The sequence below is a fragment of the Urocampus carinirostris genome, chromosome 3 (assembly GCF_059441175.1).
Source record: "Urocampus carinirostris isolate Australia breed hairy pipefish chromosome 3, RoL_Ucar_1.0, whole genome shotgun sequence".
Lineage (NCBI taxonomy): Eukaryota > Metazoa > Chordata > Actinopteri > Syngnathiformes > Syngnathidae > Urocampus > Urocampus carinirostris.
The window spans coordinates 53,628,606-53,641,800 of record NC_142351.1 but is presented as its reverse complement, the minus strand read 5'-3'; positions in this window follow the sequence as shown (position 1 = coordinate 53,641,800).

The window sequence follows — 13,195 nt, the reverse complement described above, 5'->3', positions numbered from 1 at the left end:
GAGATTTCAAAAAATAGATGAATGAAAAGAGCAGTAGTCAAAGATTGAGAGAGATTGTAGAGTGAGGGAAATGGGGAGAGATGGATGGACATAGGAGTAGAAAATGAGAGGGATGGATATGCAGGGAATGGAGTTAAGAAAGTGATTGGGAGCGAGTTGGATGTAGCGTAAGGGAAAGTGAGATGGAGAGAGTAAAGAATAGGGAAAGGGACGAGCAGAGAACAGGGGGTTGAGTAAAGTTGAAGTACGATGCAAAGAGAGAAAGTGAACTTCATGGAAAGATTGGGATTGATTGAGAGAGACGGATGAGGAGAAAGAGGAATGGAGAGTGGGAGGGTTGAAGATTTGGAAAGTGATTGGGAGAGAAATAGATTAGGAGAGTGAGATGGACAAGGAGAAGGGGAGGGATGGATAAAGTTAGAGAGAGAGTGGGATGGAGAAAGACACAGAGCTAGATGGCGAGTGGGAGATAGATGGAGAGAGACAGATTTCAAGTGAGGAATAGAGAGATGGAGCGATAGAAGCATAGAAAATGGTGGATGTAGAGAGAATGATAGAGAAAGGAATATAACTATTTTCGATGGATGGATGGAAATATGTATTGGTAAAGTTTGAGTAAGAAATGGAGAGAAAGAGTGCTGGATGGAAAGAAAAGGATGGGTGGAGACAGTGATAGGGACATAAATGATAGAGGGGGAAGAGGGATGGAAACAGATTAAGAGAGATGGATGTAGAACTAAGAATAGAAAGAGACCGGCAGATGGAGTTAGTAGAGAGAGAAATTAATAGATGGGTTGGAGAGAGAGAGACAAAGAGTGAAAGATGAATGAGGTTAGAAAGTAAAAGATGGAGTTTTAAAATTGGATAAGGTTTAGGAGAGGTGTATGCATGGAGAGAGAGACAGGGACGGATAACAAAACAGAGAGAGAGAGACAGAGGGAGGGACAGAGAAAGACAGAGAGATGCATAAGGAGGTTGGAGAAAAAAGGATGGAGTTGGAGAGTTGGATGAGGTTTAAGAGAGATGGATGCATAGAGAGAAAGAGAGAGGTTGATGAGTTTAGTGAGAAAAAGATGAGTTAGAGAGTTGGATAATGTTTAAGAGAGATTGATGTATAAAGAGAGATAAAGGGAGAGACAGAAAGAGACAGAGAGACAGAGATAGAGAAAGGTTGATGAGTTTAGAGAGAAAAAGCTGGAGTTAGAGAGTTGGATAATGTTTAAGAGAGATTGATGCAGAAAGAGACAGACAGACAGACTGAGAGAGATGGAGAAAGACAGATACAGAGAGAGACTGAGATGGACAAGGTTAGAGAGTGAGTGAGAGAGAGACAGAGAGAGATGGAGTTTAAGTTGGGTGATGTTTAAAAGATATTGATGCATAAAGAGAGAGACAGAGAGAGAGAGACAGAGACATAGATGGAAAAGGTTGGGGGGCAGAGAGAGAAATAGTTTAGTAGGATACAATTATTAATCAATCAGGAGCCACAAATCGAGAATGATCATATCTTGGATCATGGCAAAGTTTAAAATAACAGGACTGCTGAAGTTGTTACAGAAAGGTTGTTTCATTTCATCCTGGGACAATGTCTTCTGACCATCAGTCACCATGTTCCCTCTGCGATTTGTTTTCAACTGAGCTTAGGCAAGTCTGATAAACAGTGAGAAAATTGTCGGAACAAAGGTGAAAAACATCCACTTGAAATAAGGTTCTCGGTAAATAAACGAGCCCCAAGCGCTTTCACGACTCTTCGCCGTCAATCTTTTTACACACTTGCTTCTGCTCCTAGTCATAACTTCACCCAGAACGTGTCTTGAACTGACAAGCAATCTCTCCGGCTCTTTGTTGCTCTCATTTGAAGACGTCTTTGAATTCCGCCCGTGATATTTTCCAGCTTTTTTACGTCGCTCCGCCTGTGATTTCTTTGCTTCTCGGCAGATTTGAGAAAGCTGCAAAAGCCAGCACCTCCAAACAGTTGGGCCGTTTCAATGAGACAGTTGGCATGAGATGCATCATGACGAGTTGCTAATGACTCAAAGATGATGAAAGCAAAGCGCCACATGTCGACTTGCCATAATGCTCTAGTGAATTCTCACCGTGTTCCGTGGAGCATTTTGTCACGGGGGAAAAGAGTTCCGTTTCAGCTTAGTGTGAATGGTTACATGAGGTGAGTGAATGGATGCTCAAAAGAGAGAACACCCCCTAGGCACGGAATTACATTGTGTTTTTTGTTTTTTTTTCAATTTCATGTTTTTTCATCTATATATACATATTTATTTGTTAATGTCGTTTGTTGCACTTTAATTACACAGCACTTTTCTGTTAGTTTTGTGATGTTGTTGGCCATGTTTTTGTGATCAGGAACAGCGGGCACCTGCGGGGTCCTTGTGTGTGGTAGACAGTTAAGTCTATTACATTGCATCTCTGAACAAAACACAAAATAAGAAAGACAAGTGACACAATTTTTTTTCTCATGACGAGATGCTCCACAGTCTAAGCCAGATTCACATCTAACCAGAACTGCAACAGCTCCAGAGGACACCATAGAGCCAGAGGACACCATAAAACATCGAACAGACCATCGTAAAATAAGAAACATCAAACAAAACGGTGAAAAATAAACAAACAATGCAGCAGCTTATCTTCTCAGGTAAATGGTTGAGTGGTTCACGAGATGATAAAAACTCTTTGAAGCAAGGAAAACATTCTACTCAACAGTAGGGACCTTATATAATTGAGACAGTTATAATTCTAATATTGTAATAAATTAATAATAAATGTATTAACATTTATCCTTTCATAGATTGAATGAGATATGAATGAAAGATGAACAAGAAAACACGCAAACAGAATGACAAGCGTAAACAATGCAACAAACAGTTACAACCAACACACACTGGACTCCTCTTTGTCCCCTCGAAGTGTGCAACATTGGAACAGGGGTGTCTAATGGCGTTTTTCCACTACTTGGTTCCAGCTCAACTCACCTTGTCAAAGGTACCAAGTACTTCTTCAGAGTCTCGTTTTCCATTACAAGGTTGTGCCCCATGGTACAGTGGCTTGACCGCCTCTTTAGCGTGACTCATGTAAAGCTGGAGGCAGCAAGGCTAAATTAGGGAAATTATAAATCCGCTCAGAAGACGAGACGACTAGTCACTCGACGACGCAATAGGGTAAGCTAACCTGCTAGCTAACATTTGCATGTGTGTTCTTGGTAAAAGAACAAAAAAATAATAATAGCATAGTAATTCTTTGTAAGTCTTGAAGTCCCTCATTAAATGTTTGCCAGATGTTTCATTTATCTTTTTAAAGTGTATAGGTTGCGATGTAATGTTAATTATTTTCCGTGGATAAAGGGCCATTCAATTTATAATTTTTATGAGCAGATTACTGGTATTTTTCACTTCACATATAAAATAAGTTGATTTAAAATCTGAACTTTCATTGAAAAAAGCATGAAAGTATAGGAAAAGATTTGCCAGTATGTGTGTGTGTGGGGGGGGGGGGGGGGGGCGAGGGTGTGTCTCTTAACCACAAGGGTCATAGGGGCACCATTTCCTGTGGTATGTCTTGGGCAAGTACAGCCTGGTGGCGCCCATCCCTCTCCGTGACAATATTAGCAATATACAATGATGTTTTCGTCTGCTAAAGTCAAACAGAGAAAGGCCCGAATCAAATATTGGGACTACAAAACAAGAGCTGGACTGATCGAATGTTGAAAATGAACAAAGCTAATAATGCTAGTTGCTAATGTGCAATTAGCAAGCCTTAAAGCAATGCTTGACAATACTAAGTAGATAGAGCTAACTATGTGCTCAGTTCAGGCTGCTGTGCATTATTTTCAATTTTCAAATATTCGAATAAGGCAACGCTAGATGCATACATGCCAACCGTATGGCACTGAAAAGCCGTAATTCCTTATCAAGCACTGTAGTTTTACATGTGAATCACAAATTGTCTCCAGAACATATATAAATATATATATATGATATGTATAAAAATAGAAATAACATGTTCAAAACCAGAAATGGCAAAGTTTTAGCAAAATGAAAATCTAAACCGGTTTATCCACGCACAAAGATTTAGTTTCGCTTAAAAAAAGCAGCCTTAGAGTCAAATACTCGTCTCGAGTCAAGATGTTTTGGTGTAGTTTAAACATTAGAAAGCGGAGCAGCTGAGAGCACACTCTGTCACTAGCTGTATTAGCTTTAGCAACTTATATTAGCAACCAGCATCAGTATCCAGCATCGCTGAATTAAAACAATAATAAATTGAATGCATACACACAAACACTTGAGCTTTAAGCGTTAGACTACTGCTTTTCGCCCGTTTTTTCCCCACTTTTTCAAATACAAACCGAAAAAACATATTTTGACTTGAGACTAGTATTTTAGTATATGGCTCATTTATTCTGAAGCAAGACTAAGTCTTTGTTCTCCAATGATCGCATTAGATCTCCAGTTTGGTAAGTTTGCTAATTCCGGTTTTAAACAAGTTCATGTCGTTCGTTGTTTTTCTTTTTATATATATTCAGGAGATAGATTATGTTTTACACGTAAAAATAAAATGCGCAATGACATCTACCGCTTTTTCATGTTAAAAGTTTGGCATGTGTGCAATTCTATTTATGAATAATAGCAGCTAGCCGCACTCAGCTGGTTTATGACATTAAGCATTGCTTTAGGGATTGACTAGGACAAAATTAGCACCTAGCATCAGCAGCCTTTTTTATTGAATGTTTGTTATTGGGATTTTCATATCATGGAAATTTGGGCCTGTTGAAAATTCAAAGGTTCTTTCGACGCCATAAGAAAATATTACTTTATTTATTTGATCATAATGCAATATATTTTTTAGGTTTTCAGTGGCTTCACTAAGCTTCTCTAAGACTCTATGAAGAAGGCTCTCGGTCTGTAGCTATTTTTTATTTTTATTTTGATCCTCCGTACATATGACATTGAACAAACCTGCCTTAGGGGAGAATAATATGCATCAGGGAATGGAATTGGGCTTCAAATTTAAAGGGACATAGCGTGTATTATTTAGCACCTCATATTTTTAATAATTTTTTAAAATAAAAATTACTTTCTAGGCACTGGCCCTCACTCACACCAGACAACATCTCGTGGTCACGACCAGTGATAAATGGGCGTCCTCTAGCGGTGTACAATAGAATCGTGCAATAGCCTTAAACCTGAGCATCATGTTATTGTAACATTAATACGATTGAAACTGGAAAGAATAATATGAAAGGAAAGATTCTCATTTTTCTAGACATGGAAATATTGATCATAATGTGTTTGTTTTACGATCTCTGGCCACCGATTTGTTCTAGTTCGCAAAGATTAGCGAAATGTTTTGAAGCAGAACTTTTTCTTTCTTTGCATCCAGACTTTCTATTTTTGGGTGGGCCAATCAATAAAAGAATTCAACGATAAGTTTTTAGGTTCGTTTTTCAGTATTACGCTTTATCTTTCGGCCTTTATTAGTAACAAAACCCTAAATATTATAAACGCAGAATACGAAGGATATTTTTCAAATACAACACATTTATCCACAAACAATGGAGGGAAACAATGTTCATGTTTGCCATTGAACGTGTTAACGAGCGAATTTTAACAATTGAGTGAAGTGTTTTATACCTGAATAGACTCACCACGCTATACAAGGCTAACACTTCCCTTTAGTGCTCGTAGAGAGCAATCACATTTATGAAAAAAACAAATATGAACTTTTGATGGATAGATAGATAGATAGATACTTTATTCATCCCCTAAGGGAAATTCACATTTCCAGCAGCATCCCTGAGCTGAGTACAATACAATAATAAAGCCAAAAGAATACAATATACAAATACCCAGTGTGACGTGCAAATGCCCACTTTAGCATGTTATATAGAGTAACTAAATAGTGCTACACAGAACACATAATGCAGTAAGATTCGGTAATATCCAATGTAGGTGGTGTGGTTTAATGTGGGCCTTTACTCTGCCGGGTGGAGTTAAAGAGCCTCATGGCATGAGGAAGAAAAGATCTCTTCAGTCTGTCCGTAGTACAAGACAGTGACAGCAGTCTGTCACTGAAACTGCTCTTCTGTCCGGAGATAATGCTGTGAAGCGGATGCGATGGATTGTCCATGATTGACCTCAGCTTTTTCAGTGCCTGTCTCTCAGCTACTGTTGTTAGGCTGTCCAGCTCTTTGCCCACAACAGAGCTCGCTTTCCTCGCCAGTTTATTGAGACGAGAGGCATCCTTCTTCTTGACGCTGCCTCCCCAAATGACCTAGAGACTTGCATCTATTTCTATATACTCAGAAATCTATGGTGGGCCGACTTGAATCATTCAACGGGCCGGGTCTGCACTGCAGTATGTTTGACACAGCTGGTTTATACAATTAACTGGTCAAGTCAAGTCAAATCATGTTTATTTTTATAGGCCTTAATCACAATGAGTCTCAAAGGGCTGCACAGACCACAGATTATTGCAAACCACAGACTATTATTACACCATCCCCTGATCTAAAACCTACATGAGGGCAAGGAAAAACTCCAAAACCTTAATATGAGGAAAATGAAGAAACCTGGAGAAGGACCGCTCATGAGGCAATCCCCCTTCCAGGATGACCAGGCTGCAACAGATGTTGCAATAACAAAAAATACACATCTATCAACATGAGATATAGGTCATTCATTAACTATAGAATAGAAGTGGGTTTTAAGCCTAAATTTAAACAGTTCTACTGAGGGTGCAGATTAAATCTCTGGGTGCAGAGCATTCCACAACACCAGTACCCAAATGGAGAACGCTCTCGAACCTGTGGTTCTCTTCTTGGCTCTTGGGATCACTGGTAGACCAGCATTTTCAGAGCGAATAAATGATTTATGGTTACCCTCACGCATTAAAGTTGGGGTGAGTCATTTGAGGGGTCCTTAAAAATTTGAAAGTAGAATATTTTCTCCATTGAGTATGTGTTCACAATGTCCCACTGAGTTCAAAGAGCCTTTATCATTCTTTTTTTACCATGTATGTCTGTTTTTATCTTCCTTTTAGTACCACTGTTCAGGGACTCACAACACTTTGGGAAGCATGAAGGGGGCGGGGCGGGGGATGTCAGTTCATCCACTTCCCCAGGGTTTTTTTTGATAGTGTAGCCTAAAAATTGTAGAAGTAAGAAAAGGCCTGTTGCAGTACAGTTCAAATGTTAACCCAAACCCCCCAAAAGATGAAAGAAATTAGTTTATAAGTACTTGAGGAGATGGCAGCAGAGAGTAGCGAATTTTCAAGTTCCGGACACCACCTTTACGCTACTTTTAATTTTGGGGGGATTAATGTTGAACACAAATGCTAAAGTAACCAATCCCAACAAATACATTTTAAAACACTATTTAAAAAATAATTTCAACCCATTGAGATTGCTAATTTCTTAGCTTTTGACTCTGCACCACTGCAGTTACCCGTTTTGTGCTGCTTGGCAGAGTTTGGATCAGCCAAGAATCGCGAGCAAAGCTTTAATTTTAGAACTCAGGGCAGCACAGAAGCTAAATGGGTCCCACCACTCGCTTTCTGAGTGATGAACTGAACGGATCCGTTCGCTTGGGTGTAAATTGAGGCCAAAAGAAGGGGCTTCTGTTATTTATTCGTTATCGCTGATTCACCTCTGTGATATTGTTCTTTCTTTTTATGTTGTTTTCTGCACTCGAACAAGGAATCTGTTTCTGCGTCATCATGAAAAAGAAAGAAATAAGCATAGATTTGTGTTTATTAGGTCATTTCCCCAGCATGTATAATAGTATTTACAGAGTTGGGTAGTAATGGAGTACATTTACTCCATTACATTTACTTGAGTACATTTTGGGATATTTTGTACTTCTAGAGTATTTTTAAATCCCCATTCTTTCCTTTTCTTGAGTAAATTGATGAAGAAAAAACGGTACTTTTACTCCGCTACATTATGTAACATTGAAGTCGTTACTTGGTTACCTACTAAATGCCCCTCACATATGTACGCGTCTGTCTGTCCCTGCAAAGGCCCATTTATTTTAACACAGAACTCTGCCTGGCTCGACCATGTACAACCAATCAAACGTAGCCGTCACATGACCATATTCAACTCCTGCGGAGGAAATTTTGTTTACGGATAAACCAGATCTAAAATGTCACTTAGCAATGCCGAGTATAAAACCTCAGAAGAGGAGGAGCACCCTTGGCATCACATCAAAAGCATGTTTCCCCTAAAAAGGATGACAAACAACAGCTACTTTATGCAACGTCTCCTTTGTTCGAGTTCATGTACTAGCTGGTTGTTTTGCTTCCAGAGCCTGTTAAGACAAGTATTGAGGCTTTAAATGTGCTACTTGGTGCAACATGTGGTTCATTTATTTATTCGATTTGTACTTTTTTCATTTTATTGTTTATTTAAGTACTTGGATTTACGTCGATTATTTAAATCTACCTTTTAATAAAATATAAATTTTTTGTTGATTGCATGGACTTTGATAAATTGATGATCTGATAGGTTGTTTTAAAAAAAATCTATAAATGCGACGTCGCTACAGTTACTTAGTACTTGAGTAATTATTTACTTTTTCTCAAGTAAGTATTTGGATGACTGCTTTTACTTCTACTTTAATATTATTCTGAAGTAACGGTACTTTTACTTTAGTAAAATTATTGGCACCTCCACCCACCTCTGAGTATTTAAGATACAGTGCCTTGAAAAAGTATTTGCCACATTCTTGATTTGGGTATTTTTGCATATTTATCACTCATCAGACAAATTTGAATATCACACAAAGACAACCCAAGGGAATACAAATTGCAGTTTTAAAATGTTGATTCCATTTACTAAGGCACAAAAAAATTAAAACCTATCTGGCTCTATGTGAAAAAGTATTGGTCCCCTGAACCTAATAGCGAGTTGGGCCACTTTTTGCAGAATACCATAAGTGGTAATAAGTCTTTCCCGACGCTGTGTAGGAATTTTGTCCCTCTCTTCTTTGCAAAATTGTTTCAAATCTGCCATGTTGGAGGGTTTTCTAGCATGAACTGCCCGTTTAAGGTCTCACCACAGTATTTTAACTGGATTTAAATCCAGACTTTGACTTGGCCATTCAGAGTTGGACTCGCTGGTGTGTCTTGGATCGTTGTCCTGCCGCATAATTGAAAAGCGCTTCAACTGATGGTCGGACGTTCTCCTTCAGGATCTTTTGGTAAATACCAGAGCAAATTTTTCTGTCAACCACAGCAATGATGATGTAATGGGTGGATGCAACTGATTTTAAAAGATTGTAATAGCCTTGGAAAATGCCCTTGTTTTAACCGTGTCCTTGTTTTCAATAATTGTCCTTTCATAGTTATCGGTTTTTTGCTTCTACGTTTAGCATCACTGGGACCCATAGAGAATACAGTACAAATACAATTGTATTCTATTAACAAAGCACACGGGATTCTGAACTGAAAGAAGAGAAGGACATAGTGAGAGGTATTTCAGCCAATAGCATAATGAGATTTTTCTGACACTAAACGGTAGCATACCATCATCATATATGACTTTAACAAAAATAATTTCTAGTTGATGTCGTATAGTTAGGAAAATGCCATTAAGAGGGTCTGTAAAATATTTTATTCCACACTATAAAATGAAAACATGGTAAGACGTTGAATCTATGGGTGGGTCTACAGTATTTTTTTTTTGCATTAAAGAAATGAAAGAGACTGCAGTCCTCCTCCGCACAGCTAAAATCTTCTTTCTTATATACAACACACAAATCTGCAATGAGTCACCATCATGGCGCCATCACCAGGGCACACATACACTTACACGCAACCTGTTCTGCGCTCACACAACACATGCACAAAACACACAAACCTCCACACGAATGCAGAGCGCAAAAAACAGGATTGGGGGAAAAACAAGCTGCTTCAAAGCAACATAGTGAAGGATGACAGTAGAAAGAGCAATTCAGATTCTTTGTGCATTTAAACCGCAAAGAACACTGTTTACATTTGATTTTTTTTCTCTTTGTTTGAAAATAGGGTTGCTTCCTGTGGTGTGTCTTGGGCAAGTACAGCCTGGTGGTGCCCATCCCTCTCAAGACCATTTTTTGGGGGTAAAGGTTTGCTCCACCACATGAGACAGATAGTACTGGTTTTCATGGTGACCAGTATCTGGGGAAGCCTCCCGATCTTACTTAGATACAGCACCTTCATCATCGCCATTGTTTTTCAGTGTAAAGCGCCATTCCACTCTTCAGAGGTGAGCCGGACCTTACCATCGACGGCAGCTGTGTTGAAAACAGTATCATGGCAATAATGCCCTGTTCAATCTCTTCTTCCTGTTCACTCTACCCGTGCATTCAAGAGGTACCATATCTCATTTCATTATGATTTTGTTGGTTTTATTTCCTTTTTCTACACATAATAATGGGTCCCACAGAAGTTAGTGATAAGTGGAGGGGAAAATGGAAAACAGTAACAACAACGAACGACTCAAAGAAGCAAACGTATTGAAATACGAAAAGGGTGTACGAGTGTACGCCATTCAAACGCTGCTTTGGTTTAAAAATGTTATCTCTTTAGCTTTTTACCATTATATTATTCATTATCAACTACGTGATTGAATAATTATTGATGTTTAGGCACCCAATTTATATCCTTCCATCCATTATCTGCACCGCTTATCCTCAGTAGGGTCGCGGGGGTGCTGGAGCCCATCCCAGCTATCTTTGAGCAGTGGGCAGGGGACACACTGAAATGATTGCCAGTCGCAGGGCACACAGGGACAGACAACTCACTCCCTCATTCACAGCTTGGGACCATTTGGACCTGCCAATCAACATGAAATGCATGTTTTTGGAATGTGGGAGGAAATGCACGCAAGCACGAGGAGAACATGCAAACTTGCTTCCGGCTTTCAGCGAACACCGTATCGTGGGCGCAGCCCTCCCTCTTTCTTTTAATAAAACTTGTGGTAGACGTGATGCAATTGGGTCCTGTTTCCGTTCTGGTCCTGACAATTTGGTTAAATCTTTAAGTTAGATAAATACTCTCAATGTCTAAAAGATGAATAATATACTCAAGAATCTCCGCTTTGTTTTGAATTAAATGTGTCATATTTATTTTTACTTTGTTTAGTTGATGTAAGATAAGATAAAATAAGATAATCCTTTATTCGCCCCACAATGGGGAAATTTCTTTTGTTACAGCAATGAGACAATGAATAATGAATAACTGCTAGGAATGTCAACAGTATAAACAAGTATTTAGAAATATAAAAAATAAAAAACAGAATATTTACAACGGCAGGTGCGCAAAATAGTTAAAGTAAAGCGGCCAGTAACCGCCAACTCGAGCGACTCTATAAGAAAACCGGCCTCACCATCCGTAAGGACATGTACATTACCCATACTGCTAAATACAAGGACCAAATTGCACAAACCAAATCCAGCTACTACTCCGGCCTCATCCTTTCCAACGAAGGAAATTCAAGAACTCTCTTTTCTGTCATGAACAAAATCCTCCAGCCACCAAATTCTCTCCCCCTCCACCCATACTCCACAACAACCTGCAACTCCATAATGGAGTACTTCAATCACAAAATCCTTAAGATTCATCACCAACTCCATCAAAACCTGTCTGCTCCCTCCCCATTCGAATTTCCTTCTCCTTGTCACTTCTTCTCCAGTTTTGCTCCACCCACGACTGCTGAATTATCCAACCTCATACTCAAATCCAAGCCCACCACTTGCTAGCTCGATCCCCTCCCTTCATCCCTTGTTAAATCCTGCCTCCCTTCCCTGCTTCCTCTCATATCTGCCATTATCCACTCCGCACTCTCTTCTGGTATTGTCCCATCACTTTTCAAAACCACTGCTGTTACCCCTACACTGAAAAAACATGGTGCTGACCCCAACAACTTTGACAACCTCCGCCCCATCTCCAACCTTCCATTTATTTCGAAAATCCTTGAAAAAACTGTTGCTGCTCAACTCCACTCGCACCTGTCCCTCCACTCTCTCTATGAGCCCTTTCAGTCTGGTTTCCGCCCCCGCCACAGCACAGAGACTGCCTTAATCCGTATTGTAAATGATCTCCTCATAGCATCTGACTCCGGTTTAGTCTCCATCCTCATCCTCCTAGACTTGAGCGCTGCCTTCGACACAATCTCTCACCCTATCCTCCTCAATAGACTCTCCTCCATTGGTCTCACCCATACTCCCCTCAGTTGGTTCCATTCCTACCTCACTGGCCGCACTCAGTTTGTCCAGCTGAAATCCTTCACCTCAAAGCCCTCCCTAGTCACCACAGGTGTACCCCAGGGATCTGTCTTAGGTCCTCTTCTCTTCATCGTCTACCTCTTGCCTCTTGGTCATATCCTCCGCAAATTTAATATCCACTTTCACTGCTTTGCCGATGACACCCAACTCTACCTCTCCTGCAAACCAAACTCCATACTCCCACCTCCCTCCCTCACCTCTTGCCTTTCCGAACTCAAAACATGGTTTACAACAAATTTTCTTAAATTAAATGCCAATAAAACAGAATTCCTCCTTCTTGGCACCAAATCCACTTTATCCAAAGTAAACAATTTCTCTCTCAACATCGACAGCTCCTTAGTGTCCCCTTCCCCCCAGGTCAAGAGTCTGGGTGTCATCCTGGATAGCATGCTTACCTTCCACTCACATATCAACACCATCACCCGCCATGCTTATTTCCACCTCCGCAATATTACCAGACTCCGCCCTTCCCTCACCCCCCGCACCACTGCTATTCTCGTCCACAGTCTTGTCACATCCCGCCTTGACTACTGCAATGCTCTCCTTTTCGGCCTTCCTCAAAAGTCCCTCCATAAAATTCAGCTGGTTCAAAACGCCTCTGCTCGCATCATCACAAAAACATTTTCCCAGCAGCACATCACCCCAGTTCTCCAACAGCTACACTGGCTTCCTGTTTAGCATCGCATCAGCTACAAACTGATCCTATATACGTATATGGCCATTCACAACCTGGCTCCTCCTTACCTGTCCGACCTTCTCCAGGTGCACGTCCCCACTCGCTCCCTTAGATCCTCGTCCTCCCTCCGACTGTCAGTGCCCCCTGCCCACCTGAGCACCATGGGAGCCAGAGCCTTCAGTCGCGCTGCTCCAAAGCTTTGGAACAATCTACCTCCGGACCTCCAAAACTGCACACCTCTCTC